Source organism: Pleurodeles waltl, chromosome 11, assembly GCF_031143425.1.
Source record: "Pleurodeles waltl isolate 20211129_DDA chromosome 11, aPleWal1.hap1.20221129, whole genome shotgun sequence".
Taxonomy (NCBI): Eukaryota; Metazoa; Chordata; class Amphibia; order Caudata; family Salamandridae; genus Pleurodeles; species Pleurodeles waltl.
This window is the reverse complement of record NC_090450.1, coordinates 737,546,724-737,569,892: the sequence shown is the minus strand read 5'-3', so window position 1 is coordinate 737,569,892 and position 23,169 is coordinate 737,546,724. Positions and strand designations below refer to the sequence as shown.

General features: G+C 42.1%; 1 pseudogene; it reads left to right on the top strand.

Moving 5' to 3' along the window:
• Positions 1 to 22,178, top strand: part of LOC138266677 (selenoprotein M-like) — a 31,372-nt pseudogene extending 9,194 nt beyond the window's left edge.
• The last annotated feature ends 991 nt before the right edge of the window (positions 22,179 to 23,169 follow it).

Here is a 23,169-nt window from a genome sequence, read left to right as displayed (position 1 = left end):
TGGTCGATTACTAGGGGCTGAAAGTTCACCTTGGAAAAAATAGTAGACGGCTGTCTTTTAGGGAACCCATAAAACCTATGATCTATGTGCAAATGATGAATTACAAAGATGGAATTGGTTGCCTGGCATTTTCAATAGAGCACGTATGACCAGTCTTTTTCTATTGCCCCATAATTAGCAATGAGAAAAAGGTTGTTTCCTGGAATGCCGCTGGAATAAAGAATAGTATGGAGAAGTTGCACTTCTTAAGCTCTCTGAAGGTGGACGTGATTTGTCTCCAGGAAACATGGTGTAATAGGGAGTTTCAGTTGGAAGATGACTTCATTCTGGTTTGTAAAGCCAGGCCCTCTAGAAGGGGAACACGCAAAGGGGTGAGTTGCATTCCTCTTGTCCAATAGCTTTAAGTGGAAGTATGCTTGTCCTGGAGATTCCACTTATCTATTTATGGCAGTAACTCTGTTCCATCCTGGAGGGGTAGCTTGTGTACCACCTCTTTTACTGGTAAATGCTTATATTCTGCCAGATGCAACCTATGATCCACTCTTGCATAAGGTAGTCTCTTTTTTACAAAAGAAAATCTCTGTATAAGGAACATGTTCTTCATGCAATGTTGGTAAGGTTTCTAAATTGCAAAATATCTAATTACGCCTTGCAGCAACTACGTGATGTTGAAAAAGAGGAGGCCCTGCGAACCCCCCAGCTGCCTTTCCTCCAAAGATAAGAACTGATGAGAGGGACACTCCTATCTGTCCAGCTGAAAAGCAATGATTGCATTTTTGCTAATGGGAGACTACCCTCGGACTTCCTTGCACAACACATGCATAAATCTCCAAGGGATGGGCAATTTTGGATTATGTGGTGGTTGGTTGTACCTCGTTTAATCTGTTTAGTGACTTAAAGGTAATGGATAGGCTCATCAGCAACCATTGTTTGTTGATCTTTTCCATGGGTTTAAGCATGCCTCTTATTAGTTCCCGAAGGTTTGATGTGTCCTCATCTAAATTTGATAAAAAATAGGGAGAGGACAGTGGGACCATGGGATGATCAGTTGGCCTAAAATGCAAACTAGAAACTACACTTGAAAATCTAAATGCCTGGGTGGGAGATAAATTGAATAGTTTCAGTATGTTTATGAAGCAGTTAGTAGTAAGTGCCAATCGAAAAGCACCCAAGGGCAATTCTAAGTCATTTCCCCTGCCAATTCGCTTATTAAATATAGTCAGGAAACAATATGTGCTATATTTTCATGAGAGGGATTCAAGGGTGTCTCTATTAAAGAGGTGAAGGAGCCAGCTGAAGGCCTGCCTAAAAGAGATGTGCGGCTTTAGGTTGATCAAAGAGAAGCAGCTGTTAACGGACAGAGAAAGGTCCTTATGCTTCTGGACTTAAGTAGCAGAAGGATGTGGGTCAAGAGTTATGTCTTTTCCCTCTGCCACTGAGGAAGCTAGCTGAATTGACTTCATCTCTAACCTATGTTGGCGAGAAGGATGATCCTCCCAATTCCGAAGTGAGTATACACACCCACAACCCTCCTTCAGTAAAGGAAATCAAGCTGGCTATCTCGGGAATGCATACCTCTGCCGTGAACGGGCCAGATGAAGTTCTAATCTCTATTATAAAACAAGAAGCAACCCTTTGGAGGAAGATATTGTTCCTGGTTTTCAAAAGCTGCTACAAGAATATGAGAGTTCCCGCCCTCCTGGACTGGAAGTATTATAGTTCCCACTGTTTAAGAAGAGAGATCGAAAACTGCCAGGGAACTAGCATCAGATCATCCTCCTAGATGCAGCGAGCAATTTTTTTTTCAAAATGCGTATTGACTCAGATAAGCAAGTGGGCTGAAAATACCAAAATCATACCTATGGAGCACACTGGGCTCAGGCGAAAACATGGAACTATTGATAAAATAGCTGCTCTCCAGGTGATTAATGAGCAATATGTAATGGTTAGTGGAGGAGAGAATTATGCGGCTTTTATAGACTTCTCCACAGCAATGGATAAAGTGGATCGATCTTTGCTGTGGAGAAAGCTAGTGAGCCTGAGTATGCCGGGCACCCTACTAGATTTAGTTATTGCACTCCTTTTCCTGGTGCAGAGTACTGCTAAACGGATGTTCGGGGCCTTTCTAAGGAAATATCAACCTCAAATAGTTTAAAACAAGGGTTCCTTCTAGCCCTATTATTGTTTTCTCTATACATTTCAGACCTACCGGTCGATCTTTCACAGAGTGCGGGTATAGGTCTGAAAATTGGCAGAAAAGCAATAGCCTGTTTACTATATGTGGATATAGTAATTCTGGGCATTACTCCTAAATGTCTAAATAGCTGACAGTTCTCTGACACTCACCATCTAAAGATAAACATCACTAAAAGTAAAATCATGTTTTCATGGCAAGAAAAAATCCAACTACTGTACTTTTTTCATGGTCCCTAGATTCCCAAAAGTTAAAAATAGTAAAATCCTATACCTTTCTGGGAAAGATAATGTGTGGTAATCTTAGTGATAAGGCACATATTGAGAATAACATGAACAAAGCTCAGTCTCAGGCTAAAGGATTGGGTGCTCTTTACAGGGCGACTGGCAGAAGACAATTCTTCTACCTCTTAGAAGTTTTACTGAGTGAAAATCTTGCATCACAGCTCTATAAATTGGAGAAGAGAGGAGTAGCTAAATCTAATCTAACGGAAGGGTGAATGTTAAGAAACATCACTTCAGTTAACTTCATGTTTTCAGTGGCTGCCTTAATGTTGGAAATGGGCTTGAGAAGTGCTTTTATCCTGGGTCTGGCAGGGGTGGTAATACTAGGTCACGAGCTTAGTGGGGAGCGAAGAAGACAGGTTAAGGTCCCTCATGAAGAAAGAAATTCTGATTGACAAAGAAGTAAAGTTACTCACTTTCAGAAACTTCTCTTATGCTGTTGATCAGCTGTAATGAGATCACATCTTGATTTTTGCATTAACAGCAGCACAATTGAAAGCTACCCTAAAGCAAGCCACATATATGTTAAGCTTTCGCCTGGGTAGGGAGGCGTGGCTTAAAAAAATGGGTTTTCAAAATATTATAGACGCCATCTCAGTAAACAGAGTACAGCCCTATATTAATTGGAATTTGTCTCACAGGCCGAGACGCTTTGGGATTTGGCTGAGGTTCAGTATGCTCCCACTTAATCCCCTAATGGCTAAATCGTATCGAACCCCCGCTGAATGTAATAATTGACAAAATAAGACCCAAGACCGGAACCACATTCCTTTTATCTGTCCAGCGCTTTTATTGCATGGTCGAAAATGGCCGGGGCCCATATGTCTGCAGTTACCCATACTTTCTGCCTCAGATGCACTAAGGCACTTCATGTACCCATGAAATGTTCTTTTATAGAATTTTTAACTTTTGAAATTGTTTTTTAAATTTATGTTGATTTTATTGTACTCGACGTCCTGGTGTTTTAATGTTGTTGTCCTCGATTTTAATGTCTTTCTAGGAATCTAAGCATCAAGTGCATTTTTATATTCTTTGAGCATATGTAATTCCGTAAGTGTTTTATGTGAATCCCTTCGGAGTTCCTTAATGTTAATAAAATGAACTTGAAACTTCTCAAGTTAATTGAGTTGGGCAAGCAAGAGGCTAGAGCCACCGGCCTCACTTTAAATAAGCGTGTGCTCATGAAATGGCTGCCATCGGCATGAGCATATCTACACCCCAAAAAGCCAATGAGATTTATGTTATAGTTCAATATTTAGGAAACGTAAGGAAAAAAACACACTGTACACTGATGTCACACATTGCTGCTGAATAAATATGCCCATGGAAACAGTACACTCGAACAAGCCCAAGGTTAGGAGAAGTGCTTGGTAAAAGTTGGGTGACAGTATGTGTGCAGTACTTCTAGTGCTCATAGAAAGAAAATCCTGTAATGTAGCCATATCCATATCATATGCCACAATAATATGCAAACTAGGAGTAGGGCTCATTTGATAAACAGGCTGAATTAGCAGTGCTAAACTGTGCCTGAGGAGTGCTTTGAAAAGGAGTTGGAAGAAGTTTACATTAAAAGTGGCGAACTTTAAATGCATACACGGCCAAATATAGCACTGGTGATACTTTTGTTCGACTGTCATTCAGTGGAATCACAACCCTAGATAAAGTGCAGCAACAATGAAATTAACTCTGCATTATTGATTATTGAAAATTGGCACCTAAAGCAATGAATGGAATTGTATTTAAATGCTAGAAATAGGACTCTTGAGATTGGATCAGAGCTGGGTCGCCATTGTCTCTCTGAAGTTGGCACGAATATTGGTGCAAACATTTTGAATTTATGTGCAAGGCTATGTGTCCCAAATGTTTATAGTATTAGCAGGACATTTACATACAAAAATGAACTTGCAGGACACACCCGGCAGCTAAACAGTAAATGGTTGTGCTGATCACAGCTTGCAAAGGGGAAAAATGTAAAAATAATAAAAATCAAGTGGAGGCGGAGGAAGCAAAAATGCACAGGTGGGGTGCATCCCGCCCCCTGCACCCTCCAACCTTAGTGTTCCTGTTTGGGAAAAGCACGAAAGCCAATTTGATAAGATTTCATAGTTGACAAAGATTCGAGCTGCAGAAATGTGCATCACAATCAAACGTGCTTTTAATCAGTGGCGGCCGGCAGCTTTAGGAGGGAGGGGGGTGGGCGGGAAGCACACACACACACACTCCTTCTTTCACACACACATGCACATCCATTAACAACACTCATAACATTCAAACATGCACGTGCGCACCAAACATTCATTTTAAAAGATCACACACACACTTACCTTCAGCCTCGGAGGTCCCAGGAGGGTGGGACTGCTGAATGAGGGAAGGCAGCAGTCCCAGCCTCGTCACAGAGTGGGATGGGGTCAGTGAGACTCTGTGACGAAGTGTCACTGATTGACACTCACCCTGGGCACTTCAGGGCTTAAACCTGAAGCACCCAGGCCGAAGTCAATGGGTGACGCTTTCCTCGTCACCCAGGGGAGGGCTTCGAGGCACCTTTGCTGAGCCAAGGAGGTCACGCCCATAGGAGCTGTGATCTCCTCAGCCCAGCAAAGTTCAGCTCAGGCAGCCAGGAGTCTGCGCAAATCGCACATATCTGCTCGTGGCTGCCTGACCTGAACATGAACAGTGTCTGTCAGGCTGACCTTTGTTCAGCCTGACAGACACTCTTCATGAGGGGCAAAAGGTGGGGGGCGTTGCCCCTCTGCCCTAAAGGTCGGGCCGCGCCTGCTATTAACTTACATAAATGTAGTAAGCAATGCTGAGAACCACATGCAAATGAAGAGAGGTGTAGTTATTCTGTAGGCAACAACTACGATGGCAAGGCAGCAATAAAGTATCTGATGCATCACAAAGAAAAGGAATCAAATTAAAAAAGGTAGTAGGTTTGGCCAGTATTTTATTTTGTTTTTAGAAATTAATGATATACTGTACAAAGAATTGGTGTAAAGAAAGCATTTTTTTTTTTTATTGTTACGTAATTTCGCATATAAAGCGATGTGCCGTGCTTTATGAGTAAAAATAAAGTTTCAAAAAGAAAGGGGAGTTTCTAAAAGGCGAGGGACACCTGTTATGAAAGAATGGATTGTTGTATGTAGAAGAATTATATAATAAAGTAAATATGTATGTCTATATGAATATTAGAAAAAAAAGAGTTTTCTACAAAATGAAGTTGTTATTTATTTAAAATATATGAAGTAGTATTATGCGCCTTTTAGTTTTACTAGGCCAGTAAAACTTTGCTATATTAGTGTTTGCACAAATGAATTGAGGGCGAAAGAGGTAGAGAATGGTTAATTATTATTATGTCAGGGCCAGCTTTAGCGCCCTTGGCACCCAGTGCAATGATCTTTTTTGGCACCCCTTCCCATTGACCACCTCCTCATCAAATTCCCTCACTACCACCAGGTTAAAGTGCCCCTTGTCTCCCAATAGCCCCTCTCTCACATAAATGTCATTTGTTTTAAAGCACTAGTAAGGGCTGGCGTTACTAATCCACTCAGTTATCCCTAGAAAATACAGGTCTGTTCTTTGCAGCAGGCATAGTAACAGTCTGTGCTACATTATGGAGAGTCAAAACTGCCACTAGACAAAAACTCTGATTTCTCTCTCCAGCAGGAACATTACTCACAAGAGTTATCTTGACATTTTTGTTGCTTACAGAAAGATGGATGCACAAGGTCCTCTGCAGTAGGTGCTTTTAAATTGTACGTTATGGCTCAACACAGCGCCCCCCATGAGGTCAGTGCCTCCTCTCCAGGTCAGTGCCCAGTGCGGCCGCACCGGTTGCACTGCCGAAAGCCATCCCTGTATCACTTATTAATTTTTAGGGTACAGTGAGGTTGAGTGCTTGGGGCTAGTAAGGAGTTTAAGGGTTTAGGGCTGGGTAAGTTTAAGTGATAAGAGTTTATTGGCAGGATTAGGGGTGCATAGATGTTGGAAATGACCAACTTTTGCGTGGCATACACCCAGATTTTTTTGCCTTCTTTTGCTGAGTCCCTTTTTATTGGTCGTAGGACTCTAACACACTTTACTCCTGTTAACCAAGGGCAAAGTGCTTGCTCTCTCTCTTTTAAATATGGTTAATTGGCATACACACAATTGGATTTACTTATAAGTCCCTAGTATAAGGTACAGTGTGTAACCAGTACATTATTAAATGCTACAAGTGAGCTGTAGCACTCATTGTACCACCCTCTAAAGTAGCCCTCTAAAACATTCTGCATGCCTGCCATTGCAGTCTGTGTACAGTTTAAAGCTGCCATTTGAACCTGTCTGGCAAAGTAAATAGTCTGCTAGCCTTAACATTTTATTTTTAGTACTTATAATTCACCAGTAATGTAGGCCCTAAATGCATATAGGGCAGGATGCATGGTATTTAAAATTATGACATGTATATTTAAGATTTTACATGTCTTTAGCAGTGAAAAACCTACAAAGTTGTTATTCACTGTGACAAGACTGGTTCTCCCATAGACTAACCCTGGTTTGCTCTATTACATTTAATAAGGGCTAAATTCAGTTTGTCAGTCTTAAAGTGTCTCTGGGCGCTGGACTGACCCCATATTTCCTCCTCTGTTTTGCCTAGTATATGTTTCAATCTAAATTGAATCATCTGTACATTCGAGGAGCTTTAGTGAGATTGAAACACCTTTTCTTATTTGTTTTACTCTATTCAAAGTATACTTGAGCTGTGGCTGGAATGTCGAACAAATACACTGCTTCCTGTGTCATCATGACTGACATTTTGTTAATACACCGCTTAAACACATTGGATCTCATTCAGAGTTTGGAGGAAACTGAAAACCATCCGGTTTCTGAAGGAAACTCTAAATAGTGAGTACAATCTACCAGCTGATTTTCCTCCACAATAATATCTCTATGGTGGAGGATATTCAACGTGTGATGTTATTCAGCATATGAAGCTCCCTCCTTAAGATTGTGCATATTCACCTGTCTCCAAACTGAATGCTGCCCTTTGTTCGAATGCATGGATTTTAGTGTGCCACTGGTTTGGTGAAATTACACCGTGAAGACCGTTATCCTGAAAGCTTACCCAATTATACCCCTTATGTGATTGTGCCTGCATACATAATGCACTGTGTATTAATCTGAGTTTGGGTAAAGATGCTGGACCTAGCCTTGTTTAGCTATACTTAGATGTATGAGGCTGAACCCGACAATACTAGGCTGGACGTAGCCACAGGAGGCTGTGCTTGGACACGCTAAGCGGTGCTTGTAATAACCTGTGAAGCAGAATTCTGAGTAGGATTGCTATCCTGTGATGTCACTTCCTATGATATCATCAGGGTCCAAGTTCATGTGACAGCACCTCATGTGATGTTATCAGGGTCTAAAACTCATTAGAGGGGTTCAAAGCGCATGTGATGGTGCATGCTCTGCCTCAGACAAGTTGGTGAAGAGAGGTCAGTGGCCTTCATAAAAAATAATGAATGGCGTTGTAAAGAAAAAACATTACAAAAAACTATAACTTGATGACTTTATCAGTTCATTTTAAGAGTCATGTGTCGGGACCAAATTTGTAATAGGATATTTTTTTACTTACTTCTTGAGGTTAAGAGGTTATCAATGAAGGTAAATGCAATTTTTAAAATTATATTTGGATTGAAAATATTTGAGCATAAATCTGTTCGCTGCACATCTAAAAAAAACATCAAGGTGATTACACTGTCCTGGCCCTGACATTGCTCTTGAAAGCAACTTCCCCAGAAGGGAAGCCTGTGTGCAGCCTCTGCCTGTAGGGTCTGCTGGCATTCCAGCAAGGTAGTGTATTTACCTTAATGAGCAATGTAAATACCTTTTAAAGTATTTACACTATGAGGCCCCTGATAGCACTAGTCTGCACATGTAATTCCTGGTCCTCAAAGACAACAATGGATACATGTTTAGAATTTTCATAAAGAAAGAATCAAAAGCTATGTGTGCTGCTTCCACTATTTTTTTAAATCTGTGTGATGTAGATGTGTACATGGGTGAAATCCCCTCGCGATTCGCTCCCGCTTAACACCTTAAAAAAAAGTTGTCCACCCATCTTGGCCACTCAGGGACCCAGCTGCTTTTAGATGTCTGCTTGTCCTTCTGCTATGCATTACTGCTAATGAAACACCTAGATCAATGGTAATCTCAGTTAACAATACACATCTATGACTCAGTGGATCTAGATGAACTCATGGCGTGTGATCATCTGAGAGTGAGGGTGGTGGCTCCATTTTGGCGAATGAGACATGACCAAATCTCAGGCGGTCTGTGTGCTTTTCTTTCCTACAGGCACCCAGTGTGGTAGGATGAGGAATTAAGAAGATGCCAGAGCTTTACCACTTCATGATGGAGCGTTGGGCGCTGTAGTATCCTTTCAGAGGCCTCCTTAGGGCTGGTGACAACCGTGCCTGGAAGATTGTCTATGGCAAAGTGGGTTCGTGGGAAGAATGCTGGAAAATAACAAGCGGTCACATGTCCCAGACGCTGGAGCTACGCAACCAAAGAAGGTATAAGGGCAGGTTCATTTTATTCATGGCAAAGGCAGGCCATGTTTTTTACTTGACACAGGAGAAAGATATTGCAATTAAAAAGGATTAAGGGTTTACTTTCTCTTTGCATGATAATCAATGAATCCCTCTAGTAGAAATGCAAACCATTCCCCAGCCAGACAGAAAGAGAAGGACATCCACAGCTTTTGACAGGAGAAACAATGTAGTAAAAGATCGAAGGGGTGTAATCCCACCAGTATGTTTGGTCCAGTGGTATGCTTAGGACCTGTGATGAGACTTGGGTTCCATCAGCTCACTTACGGAGAGAGGCTAGCACTCATTTGGATTGAGGGTGGCCACCTCACTTCATGTCATCACAGACACTGCCCAGTCTTGGTTGTTTAGTTGGCAAATCATTGCAATCAGGTTTCTTATTCAAATTATGCCAATCGAAGCACTCCAAGACTACAACAAAAAGAATGCAATAAAGTCCAGCACTCCAAAAATGTGCATGATGACTATGAATGAGGTCACTGTCCTAAGTATCCAGATAGACCACAGTGAACTAACACGGAAGATGGATGGCAGGGGGCGGTCACAAAGTGTTCAGTGTGAGATGAGGCACAAAGAATAGGATGGACAGCAAGCGAGGCACAGTATGATCTGGGAGGGATGGTGAGGGATTTAAAGCACTACATCAGAAAGTGTCCCAAAGGAAGGAGTGACAAAGGAAGTGCAGGCTGAAGGAAAGCCCCAGAGCAAATGTTGCTGTTCTACTCTATAGAGTTAGCAGGGTGGTGGAGGTGAAAGAAGGTACTGGGATAGGGGAGTGAAGGGCAGCGTGGTCTGGTGTATACAACGTGTGGGAGGGTTTGGTGGAAGAAGGTGGTAGGTGATTGTGCCATTTCTTTAAGACTCACTTTCGGGTTCTCTGAAATTAATTCATGGCTGGTGTTGATGGAGATTCCACTTAGATGCAAACATGCACTTAAGCCAATTTCCAGCCTAAAAAGCAAAGTCCCTTGAGTGCACCAGAGCTGCACTACTAGGAAGTATACAATCTTAAATTGTTAGCATTGAAGTGGACCTTCACAGAGAAGTCCGACAAGTACTTATATCGCACCAGCTACACAACAGGGCACTAAACCAGTCAAGTGGACCACACAGTAATCCATTCATATCAGCCACGTTCCAAGCAATCTAACTTTCGGTACTAATCGCCCTATAAACACGTTCTACAGAGCGCCCAGTGAAGTCTGTAGACCCCGGGGAGCGCAGGACCTCTGCAGATGCCACGCCCCCCTTCCAACAGGTGTTTATTTGCTCTAGGCTGAGAAAAGACAAAATGCCCTTGCTCCCAAGTGAGAATATGATACATTTAGTGCCACACATCTTCATATTGCCTTTGGGGGCAAAAGCTTAGTAGATGAAGACCACCCACATACATGTGTGGTCAGAACGAGGTCACACAAGGTCAATGACAGTTAGTTAAAGAACAGAGGGCAGATACTGGGCCTCATTTTAGAAAAGGGAGAAAAAACAAGCAAGTACCCAGGCAGAGTATATGCCAATCCTCCTGTCACAGTGAATGGGTTTTGTCGTATCAGATGTTTGCCTAGATGAAGCTCACTTTATATTCCGACACTAAAACTGCATCCTGGGACACCGATATATGCAAACCAAAACATTGCTTATAGACTAAAGGATACACATGGGCCCATATTTATACTTTTTTAGTGCCGCATATGCGCCGCTTTGTGACGGAAAAACGGCGTAAACTTACAAAATACAATTGTATTTTGCAAGTTTGCGCCGCTATTGCATCAAAAAATGACGCAAATGCGGCGCTAAAAAAGTATAAATATGGGCCTAAAGATGTAAATTGGAGGCATCAAGCACATTTGAATGCTTTCAAAAACACAGATGAAGAGAAAACCAAGCTATTCAGGTTAGGTCATAGAAAATGTGTTCAGTAACAATTAATGGCCTAATTTTCCACTTCACCTGTGCCCAGTGTTGCTTTTAATATCGTCTTCTTACCAGAGTGTTGTCCTAGTGAATTAGTGTGGGAAGGCATTCACTACTGACCCCAGCCAGACCGCCTGACCTCTTCTGCCACACCTGAACTAATCAAGACTGGCACATTATCCTGATAAATAATCGTCCCCCGACCCCCCCCAACCATCCCCCGCACCCACATGTTGTTTCCAGGGTCTTATCTCTAAAATGGTTAAACTATTATTGTCATTATTTCAGTTTTAAATTGTAACCTTATGTGTCGTGTAAAAAATCGCACTGATACCTTACCTCTTTGTAAGCGCTAAATAATTAAATAAACATACCAGTGCATTCCGAGCAGAGCACAAGCTTACTTTTACAAACCTCTCAGAATAAAAGCAGTCCGTATTAGGCTAGGCCTCTCCGAACCAAAGTAATTTTCCCCCACCAACCCCCACCCGTTTCCCCTCCCTCGAGGATTGGTATGTGTTTCCCTCTGACCCTACAGCATAGGTTCTCGCAAACATTTTCACAAGGGGCAAAATGTTGGCTCGGGGTGTGACCGAAGGCCGCACTGGTGCCAGTATGGTGGTGATCATGGGGCTAGGAGGGGGTTGTTAATTGGGTATAGGGGAAGTGAAGCAGGTACGTATAGGGGCTGAACTGAATTGCACAACGTGGAACCAGAAAACCTAAGATCAGTCCTAGCTTCCCCATTTGATCAAAGTGTGTGATCCTAGGCAATTGTGTTATTTCACTTTCCCTCCTTTTTCTTCCTTAAAACATATGAGGACCTCAAAGTACATGACTTCACAAAGTGCGCTGTACAAAAACATCTATGTTTGATTTATTAAATTATAATGTTGCGTTATGTACAATAAAAACCCCGGCCACCCAAAGAGTGCACATAACAGACCAGCCTCTTAGTTCACTAGTGGCATTGTTGTCAAGGTGAGAAGGGAAGAATAAATGTTTCTAAATCCATGTTTGAAAACTATCACTTTGAAGTAATATTTCTCATTGCACTGATCTAATTTGATTAACTAAAATAAAACAGTTCTGCTTGTAAACAAAATACATTTTTTTTAATTTTGAGGAGACTTTATCATCTTTTTACACGTTTGCTGCAAAGTGTCTTTATAAATCAAGGTGTTCCTAAAGTTAAGCGTGCAAGGTATCCTAGTTACTGCCTTTCTTTAACTTCAATTAACATTTAAACATAGGCTTCCCAGTTTATAAAACATATTTAATCTTAGTGCTGACTCGAGTGAAAAGCAGCCCAGTGCTGCTGTTGACCTTGAGGCCACAGGTAAAGGTCAAGAAGGCCGCATGTGGCCCCCGGGCCGTACTTTGAGTATCACTGCCCTACGTGTCGGGTTGCTGAATGTAACAACTGCTTAGCACGTTTGTATCAGGTAAATTAACCAATTAATAGAAGACCAGTAATATCTAGAAAGTGCCAGAAAGTAGATTCGGATTTCATGATCAATTTTATAATCCATGTTTGGTGTAAATATATGAGGGCCACTGGAATTATGAGGCACTGTGGGAACACATTCTGCAGCTGCTTTGACTAAATTATGAGGGAAGAGGTTAGCCTCGGAACACATTCTGTGGCAGTAATATCGTACTCTTTTGTCATTTAAAAATGCATTGATTCCAAAAAGGTACCAATGTTAAGCAAAACAGAAATGTTTTTAAAGAAGAAAGTACACACACTCACCAGATTCTACTGAAAATGTCATTCACCAACAAATAATGATTTTGCTTTCTATGGAAATGCATGATTGCTATTTTGGTAACACCACCCAATGTATCTCATGTAAAATATACAATTTTACACTAAGCAAACAAAAAAAAAACACACACGCAATCTGTACACTACAATAAAGGGCGTGCCTCTCTTATTCTTTTCATCCTAAGGATCCCAGTTATTTTTTTAAACTGGTCTTCAGTGTTGTTTTTAACCTATGTCCACATCATGGTCTCTAGAAGCACCTCTTACCTTTAAGAAACTGCCTCTCAGAACAACTACCTCACTAAGAGGCACTGCAGGATATCACACACGCGACTTAAAACAACAACAATATTTGATATTTTTCTGCACTCTGAGTATCCTCTTGGAATAACTGCTGGTCAGCGCACTTGATGATGCAAATGTGTAACATGAATTTGTACAAATAATGAAGCAAAACAATTTCATCAAAATGGCATCATTATTTTTAACCTGTTTTAATTAAGGGTATATATGAGAGGATTTTTTAATGCTGCAGACAAAATCCATTTTCCAGCCAATTAGCTGGGGTCAAAATATTGCCTGAGAAATATTGCCCCACTTCATGAGTACCACTTTAATACCCGAATACAGCAAGCAGCAACTGAAAGGTGGACATTAAACCTTTTCAAACTCTCCACCATCATGTTGTACCACATGTGGGACATTGTCTTCATAACTTTTGACTGAATTTATGCTAGAAATACATTTTTGCTCAAACCTGTCAATTATGCGGCAGATGGCTGAATATGACGTTCGTGCAGTAAATTCCTAATTATGCAGAAACCACTACTGCCTCATAAGCAAAATATTCTTGTGGCATTGCCTTTGGTCAATTTGTGCTAATGTCTTGATGTTGGAGGTGCCTCTTCATAAAAGGTTAAGAATGGGTTGTCCCGGGTACTCAAAATTCCATCTCACTGCAAGATTGCTATAAATATTATGTTTTTTTCCTCCTGGGTATTCCCTCGCTTGAAGTACATGTGAATATCTGTGATTAATAGAAACACATTCTGCTTATATTATGTTCTGCAACATGATAATCAAATATTGCTCGAATATATTTGCAGTATTTATTCTAAGTTCTGAAAGTTCTGTCTTGAATTATTTGTTATTGACGTCTAATGAGTTTGAAGAAGGGTCATATATACTTGTCTCATTTATTGTTGTTGTACAAAAGAACCTCGTCTTCACAGAGTGAAAATATGTGAAAGGGCATCGCACCACTCTCTTCTAATTTTGTTTATTTTGAGAGGTTCTATAACACTAAAATAATGTTTATACAAGCAGAGCACAAAGAGCGAGAGGTTAGAGAGGAGACCTTCACGGCATGCAACAGTGGGACCTGCTGTACAGAATCATATCACCAGTTTTAATTGAAGGCTACTGAGGAGGCCCTTACCTTTCGCATCTTTGCGTGCTGAAATTATCAGTGCAGCTGGCCTCGAACAACAAGAAAGGAAGACCTTGCAATCATATCAAACACAAGCACAATTGTTCAAACAGGTTTGCCAACAGAGTGAACCATCCATGAAACTCGAACTAGGTTTTTCCTGCTGGGCCAGAATTAGCTTAGCCGTAGCAGAATGGTTATTAACATGTAACAGCAGTCATGTTGGATTACTTCCTCATGGTCCCGCTTTTGGTAAGCGTTGCTGCTGCCATTTTACTTGTCTTCGTTATAGTTACACTTCGTATTGTGTGCACTAGAATAGGCCTCTGCTTTTAGAATAAACCGTTAAAGTGTATTCCTTGTGTTCTGGTGTCCTTGAGTGTGTTATCCCTTAGATAAAGGCGATTTAAGGTTCCATTAGCTATCACTGTAGTGTTTCATGGAACTAACACCAAACAACTCTAACAAACTTCCCATCAAGTATATACTTCAAAGGGCAACCATACCATCACACTGACAATACTAATCCAAGAGAAAAAATACTTTGGTTTGTGACAGAATCCTTGACGCCAGGGAGCGAGAGTACCTGGATCAGACAGCCATATGCAAATCTCTGCTAACTTAAAATAACATGGCATAGCATTGCATGACATAACATTACGCAGGGGGCTCTAGGGAGGTGGTGGGTCTGTCTGGTGAGTCCATTGGAGGGCTACTGAAAGATTTCAGGGATGACAAACTTAGAAGGGGAGTTTGGTAGGAGCCTAGGGAGATGGGTAGCACATATAAGTGGGAACTAGTGTGGGGGCAGGGCTGCAGTGTTGGGATGTGGCATTAAAGGGGGCTGCTTTTGGAAAGGCCGATTAACCAAGAGGGTCTCTACTAATGGGGTCTTTCATAAAGTGTCTAATTTTGTGAGTCTTTCTGACGTGGGAGATGTGTGGACGAATGGAGATTGCCTGACTATTGGGTTCCTATTGGGTTCCTTAACTCGGGCGCCACAGCCATAACTTGAAGTACGACTCCAAAGAAGAGGAGGAGCCCAGGATTATCTTCTACAACTCTAAAGATGAAGTGGTGAAGGTGAGTGTTCATTTATTTCTTTTTGCCTCCCTAGACTTGGTGCGAATGAAGCTGGGAATTTGCTACGTAATTCTAACGTGTATTGTCGATATCACCCTGAGGCGTTTAAGTGATTTATGAGTCAAACATATTTTGCTGTTGGAATGTTAAAGAGGCCAGGGAAGGTATGCCATTTTACCACTAGATGTCGCCATTACATTGAAAGGAAATATGTTAGTCACCTCACGTTGTTTACATTAGTCGGGGAATTTGTGCATAACGAGGTGAAAGTGAGCTGGGGTTCCTACGCACTGCTGTGCTTGCATTCTGAATACAGCTTTTAGGTCTCCAATATCATTATAGAACGTCAATAAACAAATCGTACAGGAACATATTGTACTCTCTGATCGTCGATCGTAAAAGAGAGTATTTGACACTTGAACTTCCACTTTTAATAAATGCCTGCCCTCTACTGGCGTAGTCACTAAACTACAGTTAGTAATTCACAGGGGCTACTATGCTAGCAGCAAAAAATCACGAGGACTTTGTGATTTTTGACCAGAAATGTCCCCAACTAGCACTGTATCTCCACAATTGCTGTGACAACTATTTATGTCTTTAAGAGCTAATGGACTGCGGTAGCGAGCAAAGCATTCTGCAGCACACATAGAAAGAGGAAAATGCCTCGAAGGTGTGCTTCCTGCACAAAAACAATCCCGCTTACAACGCAGGTACCCTTGCACCATGACACAAGGGTGCCTGTGTTTTTTGTCGCACAGACAAATGTCAATGGCGTAACAAAACTTGAGGGGGCCTCCCCCTGAAAAGTCCTTGGAGGTGGTGGGCCCTCCCTCGGCCCACCATCTTACACCTCCCAGGCAGTGTACTGTGCTAAGGGGGTACCCCAGAGATCGGCATCCCACCAGCATGGGGGTTACGCCACTGCCAAACGTGCCCCGGCTAGCAGAGGATAGGAATGCACCATATATTATTAAATACAGCACATTCCTACCCTTTCCCTTTCACACAGTGCAGCAAGAATTGCTGCATTGCGCTGCCTGAAAAAATGATAAATATTGGCCTGAGTGAGGCCATCATTTATGCAACTGGGTCCCACACAAGTAAGGAGGATGTGGCAATAGTACTTCCAAAAAAGCTGGCAGCCCATTCCTGCAAGAGACGGGTGGCTCCCAAAGGTGGTTAAGCCTTTGTGAAACATTGAATACAATCCTGCGTTATAATCGGCTGTCTTTACGCCTCTAACAGAAACAAGAAAAACTAAATTTCTGCCCTAAACAGACGATAGTGAAATTCAGGCAATCCAAAGTGAATCAGGGAGGCGATTGGAATATTACACTTGACCTGATAATTAACTGCTTGCGGTCTCCGTAAATGGGTCACAAGAGAGAGAGAATGATACTAATATACTAATGAACCATGCTGTTTTGGACCCTTTGGCACGTGCTTCATCCAAAAGTTAAACCATGCACATTGCTCTAATGAACAGCAGGCTTGAAAACAAGAATTGATTACTTCATTATTTCTTACTCCCTTTCTTCCAGCCACAATCTTGTAGAAATAATTGGTAATGGACTTTCAGACCACTCACTTATAAAGATAGATCTTGAACCTGGGATTTTCATATGCAAGAATCATTGCTGGAGAATGCCCATATAGAGGTTCAAGAACCACCATAGCAAAAACAAATAAAGCAATCCCAACTACAGGATTATATAATAATTAGCACTCATTAGGCTCCTCGCAGAACCTATGGGCAGCATTTATAGCATATATGAGAGGGCATCTAATGAAAGAGACAGGCCTTCATCTTAAAAAGACAAAAAAACAGCAGCAGGAATAGCAAGTTAAATCAATAACTGAACAATGTAGGTCGCCCCCATCACCAGTAAAACTTTGAATCAAACTAAACTGGATTTGAACTTGCTTTTTACATCTGTGGTGGACAAGACACTATCATGACTGAGAATTCAACAGAGCCTAAATCTTCCTTCTCTTCAAACCCAACAAAGACCCGCTACAACACATTAGCAACAGGCCAATCCCTTTGGTTAATGCTGACATTAAAACATTAGCGTAAGTAGTGCGCTTACAAAGGTTCATTCCTCTTCTCATACACAGAAAACAAGTCTGCTTCATCCCAAGGCACTCATGCAGTCATTGTATGAGCATACTCTTGCACATAATAAAAAAGAAAAAACCTTTGACAGGGTTGAGTGGCACCTGTTTAGACTACTACAGAAAGCTGGCTTCAAAGACAGAAAATATAGAAGAATCTAGTGGTTTATCAGCCTCTCTCTGCAGTGGTGACAACCAACAACTTCAGATAGAGCAATTTCATATCCAGGGGCATGTGCCAAGGATGTCTGTTATCACTTCTTTTTCTTTTGGCGTTAGGACTTTTAGGGCCACATGTAGGTAGCTTTTTGCACGTCACAAACAGCGAATTTCGCTGTTTGCGACGTGCAAAAAGCACATCGCAATGCACAAACCCAGTTTTGCATTTTGGTAACCTGGTTACCGAATCGCAAAACGGGTGTGCGACTCGCAATTAGGAAGGGGTGTTCCCTTCCTAATTGCGACTCGCAGTGCAATGTAGGATTGTTTCGTGACCGCGAGCGGGGTCGCAAAACAATCGCAGTTAGCACCCATTTCAGATGGGTGCTAACCGATTCGCAAAAGGGAAGGGGTCTCAAGGGGTCCCGTTGTGAATGTCACTGAAAACATTTTTTCAGAGCAGGAAGTGGTCCTAAGGACCACTGCCTGCTGTGAAAAACTGAAACGAAAACGTTTCATTTTTTGTTTTTATAATACATCTCGTTTTCCTTTAAGGAAAATGGGCTGCATTACAAAAAAAAACTGCTTTATTGAAAAGCAGTCACAGACATGGTGGTCTGCTGTCCGCAGCAGGCCACCATCCCTGTGAGGGCCGCCATTCTCAAGGGGGTTGCAAATTGCGACCCACCTCATGAATATTCATGAGGTGGGCATTTGCGACCCCCTTGCGAATCGCTAACAGTGTCATCGACACATAAGGCATAAGGTTTTGTGACTCGCAAATTGTGAGTCTCTCTGACTCGCAATTTGCGAGTCGCAAAACCAAACGTACGTACATGTGACCCTTAGTCCCTAAAATCAGAGCTTCTTCTGAGATTTCTGGCATACCATCTGTAGCACCTGACATAAAACCAGTCCTTTATGTGGATGGCATTTTACTTCTTACAAAACTAGAGATGTCCTTGGCCAGTGATCTAAACATCATAATGCTTTTTGTTCATTTTTGTTGACATCAAATAAAATTAGAAGAAGGGTAAAGCCTTGCCACTAAATTTCCTTGGCCTATCCTCGATTGCAGCAGATCTAACATTTCAGTGCTCATCTAACACAATAAAATACCTTGAAATATGCATCAGAAAGGACCTGACAGCAGCCGTCTATAAAAACACTAAGCTCTTGATGGCTAAAACATCGATCAATTTAGCAAGATGAATTCACTTGCAATTATCATTATAGTGCTAACCAATCAAAGTGGTAACAGCATCTACATTACCTTAGCTATAAAGAGATACCAAAACTTAGTAGACTCCTTGAAATCAGATATTCTGGAAACAAAGCAAGTAGGTCTGTGGGTCAGAAAACAGGTCTAGCAAGATATGCACAATGCATTTACAAAACTTAAACATGCTGAAGTGGTAAAAGTGATACCTGAGAGTAATCTCTCAAACAACACATGACATCAAGCAGCACAGTGCATGAAAGAATACAAGCCGTGTATAGGTGTGCATCGATTTTTGCAAAGACTCAGGCCTCTCCAGCTCAAAAGCCTATTTACTGAGCTTCGAAGGTGATCTGTTACAAGGCATTTTCTTCTTCCAAGAGGTTAGGGAAGAATCTGTTTCAAACAAACGTCTAAAATGTGGTCCATAAAAGACACCTGAAAAACTTCCAAGTTAGTAACGGAGACAGGGCCTCACTTCATGTTGTTGCTTCGGAGGGAGAAAACAGATCAACCACAGTGGTGAAGACTGGTTGTCCCAGAAGAAGAAAGGAGCAAAGGTGCACATATAATTATTTTTCCAGTAACACAAAGTCACAGGATGGTTTTCATTTCAAGCTGGATCTGAAAGAAGTCAGCCACATTCAAGGCACTCCTCATGCACTCATTCAAGGCTCTACTCTTGCACACATTCAAGGCACTACGCACCTCAGGCCCCACCTGCCTGAACAGTTGTATCTTCTTCCATCAACCACTCAAACCTCTTCGCTTTGCAGATTCCTACTCGCACATATCACACCAATACAGAGAACTAGGTCAGGAGGATGGGCATTCTCTCACATCACTCCTAAAGTGTGGAACTACATCCCACTCCACATCAGTCTCCTTTTCTCGTCTCGCATTCAGCAAAAAGCTGAAGACCTGGCTTTTCAAGGGCTAGACAGCAGTGGTGGCCGGCAGCTTTAGGAGGGAGGGTGGCGGGCGGGGCACACACACACACACACACACACACTCATTCTTTCACACACAGACACGCATGCATGCACATCCATTATCAACACTCATACCATTCAAACATGCACACACGCACCAAACATTCCATTTGAACCAACATCACACACACACACACACACTTACCTTCAGCCTCCAGGTCCCAGGAGGGTTGGGACTGCTGCCTTCAGGTCAGCCAATGAGGGAAGGCAGCAGTCCCAGCCTCGTCACAGAGTGGGATGGGGGCAGTGAGACTGCTGAACCCACCCCACTCTGTGATGAAGTGTCACTGATTGACACTCGCCCTGGGCACTTTAGGGCTTAAACTGAAGCACCCAGGGAGAGCGTCAATTGGTGACGCTTTCCTCGTCACCCAGGGGAGGGCCTCGAGGCACCTTTGCTGGGCTGAGGAGGTCACGCCCATAGGAGCTGTGATCTCCTCAGCCCAGCAAAGTTCAGCTCAGGCAGCCAGGAGTCTGCGCAAATCGCGCATGTCTGCTCCTGGCTGCCTGACCTGAACATGAAAAGTGTCTGTCAGGCTGACCTTTGTTCAGCCTGACAGACACTCTTCATGGGGGGCAAAAGGTGGGGGGGCGTGGCCCCTCCGCCCTAAAGGACGGGCCGCCACTGCTAGACACACACCTGCTCAGCGCCAGGATACCCTCACAGGTGGTAGTGCACTTTACAAATACACACAGCATAGACACGTTGCACTTCAAAATGTAAACCCTCAAGAGGATTCTACCATTCATGTGAAGTGAGAGTACTTGGAGACAGTGGGCTTAATTGATGCACACCTGTATGTACTGACAAATGACTGTCATTACCATTGCCTTTGTTCAGGATATATCATGACTTTGATTCAGAGTATACAATGCTTTTTACCCATTCGAAGTTCCTGCTATTTAGGCTCAAGTCCTCATCCATGATTTTGAGGGTGGTAAGTTCCTAAGTGGCTTTCATGCTCCATCTGCAACCAAAGCTACCTAGGACGGAACAAGAGATGGAGGTAAATGATCGTTTTGGGTTCATCATCAACTGGAAGACATTTAACATGCTCCCTTCTCAGTGTGCATAGAAGGTGTGCTGGCAGAGAGAATAGAGTGAAACTAAACTTAATTCTTCAGAGCTAGGAAGTAGCATCAAAGTATTACCTCAGGCTTGACATGGGTGACCGCATATGTGTTTTTGGTGAATTGTGCTTTTTTTTAAAATTCAAGCCACCTATATCACATCGACCAGCACACCGTGTGCCGAAGACATGGGAATTCAAAAGCAGCAATACAGTCCTGTGGAAAGGGAAGGAGGAGCTTGGATGGTGGAAGGAATATAGTTATTTAGCCAAAGGAATTCTTTTAACTCCCTTCCTCTTGCACAATAGTGATCACAGACACACTCACAATCCAACTTCAGCAGAGAAGTTTATAAAAACAGTCCTAACCTATTTCGATAGGGTGGCAACCATTTTTATGTCTGACATTTTAATTGTCAGTTTTGCAGTAACAGGACAATGGAGGGTACACTCCTCTTACTTCTTAAGTAGGTGGATCTTAGCAATGAGTTCATTGACTTACACACATTTTCTAATGTGACAACTCATAAAAATTAAACTTCAAGTATTTTCACTTTGTGGACTCTATAATGATATCTGTGTGGCAGCTACATGGACATCACTGTACAGCTCTACAACTGTGAGTTAAGAAAACGTTGATCTGCAGTTTTAGAGTTGGAGCTCTGTGCTCGGTACATTAATTATATCATTTTGATTTTACAATGCACTGGCGACAGTAAATCTGTGTATTGTGAGAGAGTGGACTGGAAGCCAGAAATACTTTTGCATGTATCTTTAGTTAGTACTTGGATAAAGAAGAGTTGACCGGGTTCTTGTCTTTACATTTTGGTCCAGTAGAAGGTGATGGCAAGTGGTGTAGTTGTAGAAGAATCTCATGCAGCTTATTGTGGGCAAAGAACTTGTAGGAAAATAACAACATTTGAAAGCATCTGTCTAGGGTGTGTCCCCACCTTAGTACTAAGGACTTGAAGTGAAAGTAGGACTAAGAGTAATGAGGAACTCAAGGGAAGTGATCTGGGCAGTAGTAACCCAATGAATTGTCTACGCTGTCCACAGGAGGTGAATGTACGAAGCATGACGGCTGACGAAATCGGTGCCATTTTAGACGCTGCCGGATTCTACAGGAAATCCCAGAAGGGAGAAGAGGTGCCGAAAGAATTTCAACATTTTCCACTGAAGTTTCCCAAGGATGAACTCTGAAGAGACACTCAGAAGGAAGGTTATCACCGAGAGCCACAATGACGTCTGGGTCCAAAAGGCAGACACCTGCCCGGGCCCTGACTGAATGAATAGAACGCATCGAATAACCCACCTGAGCATGGCTTTTTTTAATAATAAAATATATAAAATGCATTGGCAACGGCTTTATTGAGTTAAGAGAATTTATTGCCAACAAAGTGTCTTGATTCATAATCAAAATTGATTTCAGCCAAAATATGCCATTTGCAAATGGTTGTTTATCACAGTATCACAGTGAGTAATACTTCCAAGGCACAATATAGAGTGCAGGATATCAAAAACCATCATATCATCAAGTAAAGTGTACATAGATAACTGGATTTACTATTCTTAACTTCACATCCACTTACCCTGGCAATTATTTTTATCTTCAAGATTTTGGGCCTGATTTAGTTCTTGGCGAATGGGTTACTCTGTCACAAGGGTGACGATATCCCGTCTGCCGAAATATAAATCCCTTGGGAAATAACGGGATTTATATTTAGACGGACTGGATATCCGTCACCATTGTGACAGAGTAACCCATCTGCCGAAATCTAAATCAGGCCCATACTGAGAGTCGATCTTCAAGACTCAATGTTTTTTCAGGAATATATTAAAACCTTTATAAGGAAGAACTCCTTTGTACGTATGCATATAATGTGCATAGCTTCTGATTGGAAAGCATGTATATGCCCCCATGACCAAAATGCACTCAGTACCACAGGTGCTGGAACATGTATGAAAAATAATAGGCATGTATCATGTGCATGGAGTATTGATTGCACATAGAAAAGGTTTTCTAGACAGGTTAAGGGCTGTAACATTATTAAAACATTGTACCGAAGGAAATCCTTGGTGAAGACATACTGGAACCCTTAGGTAGTGCATTTGCTGGTTTGCACATGCAACAGATGCTGGTAGAAATAAGAGGATACGCAAACAAATAACCTCCTTTACTTTTGTCAGTAGAATCTGTTGGGCTGATTATTTTGCCTTAGTGGGTGTATTCCTCGTTTGTATTGCTTGTCCCTGGGCGTTCCTTCATGGTTGTCGTTCATTTAAAAGGTAAGTTGTCGTACAAGTCCAGGGGCAGGAGGATGTTTTTCCACAAGTCTCAACAACTTTGAAACTATA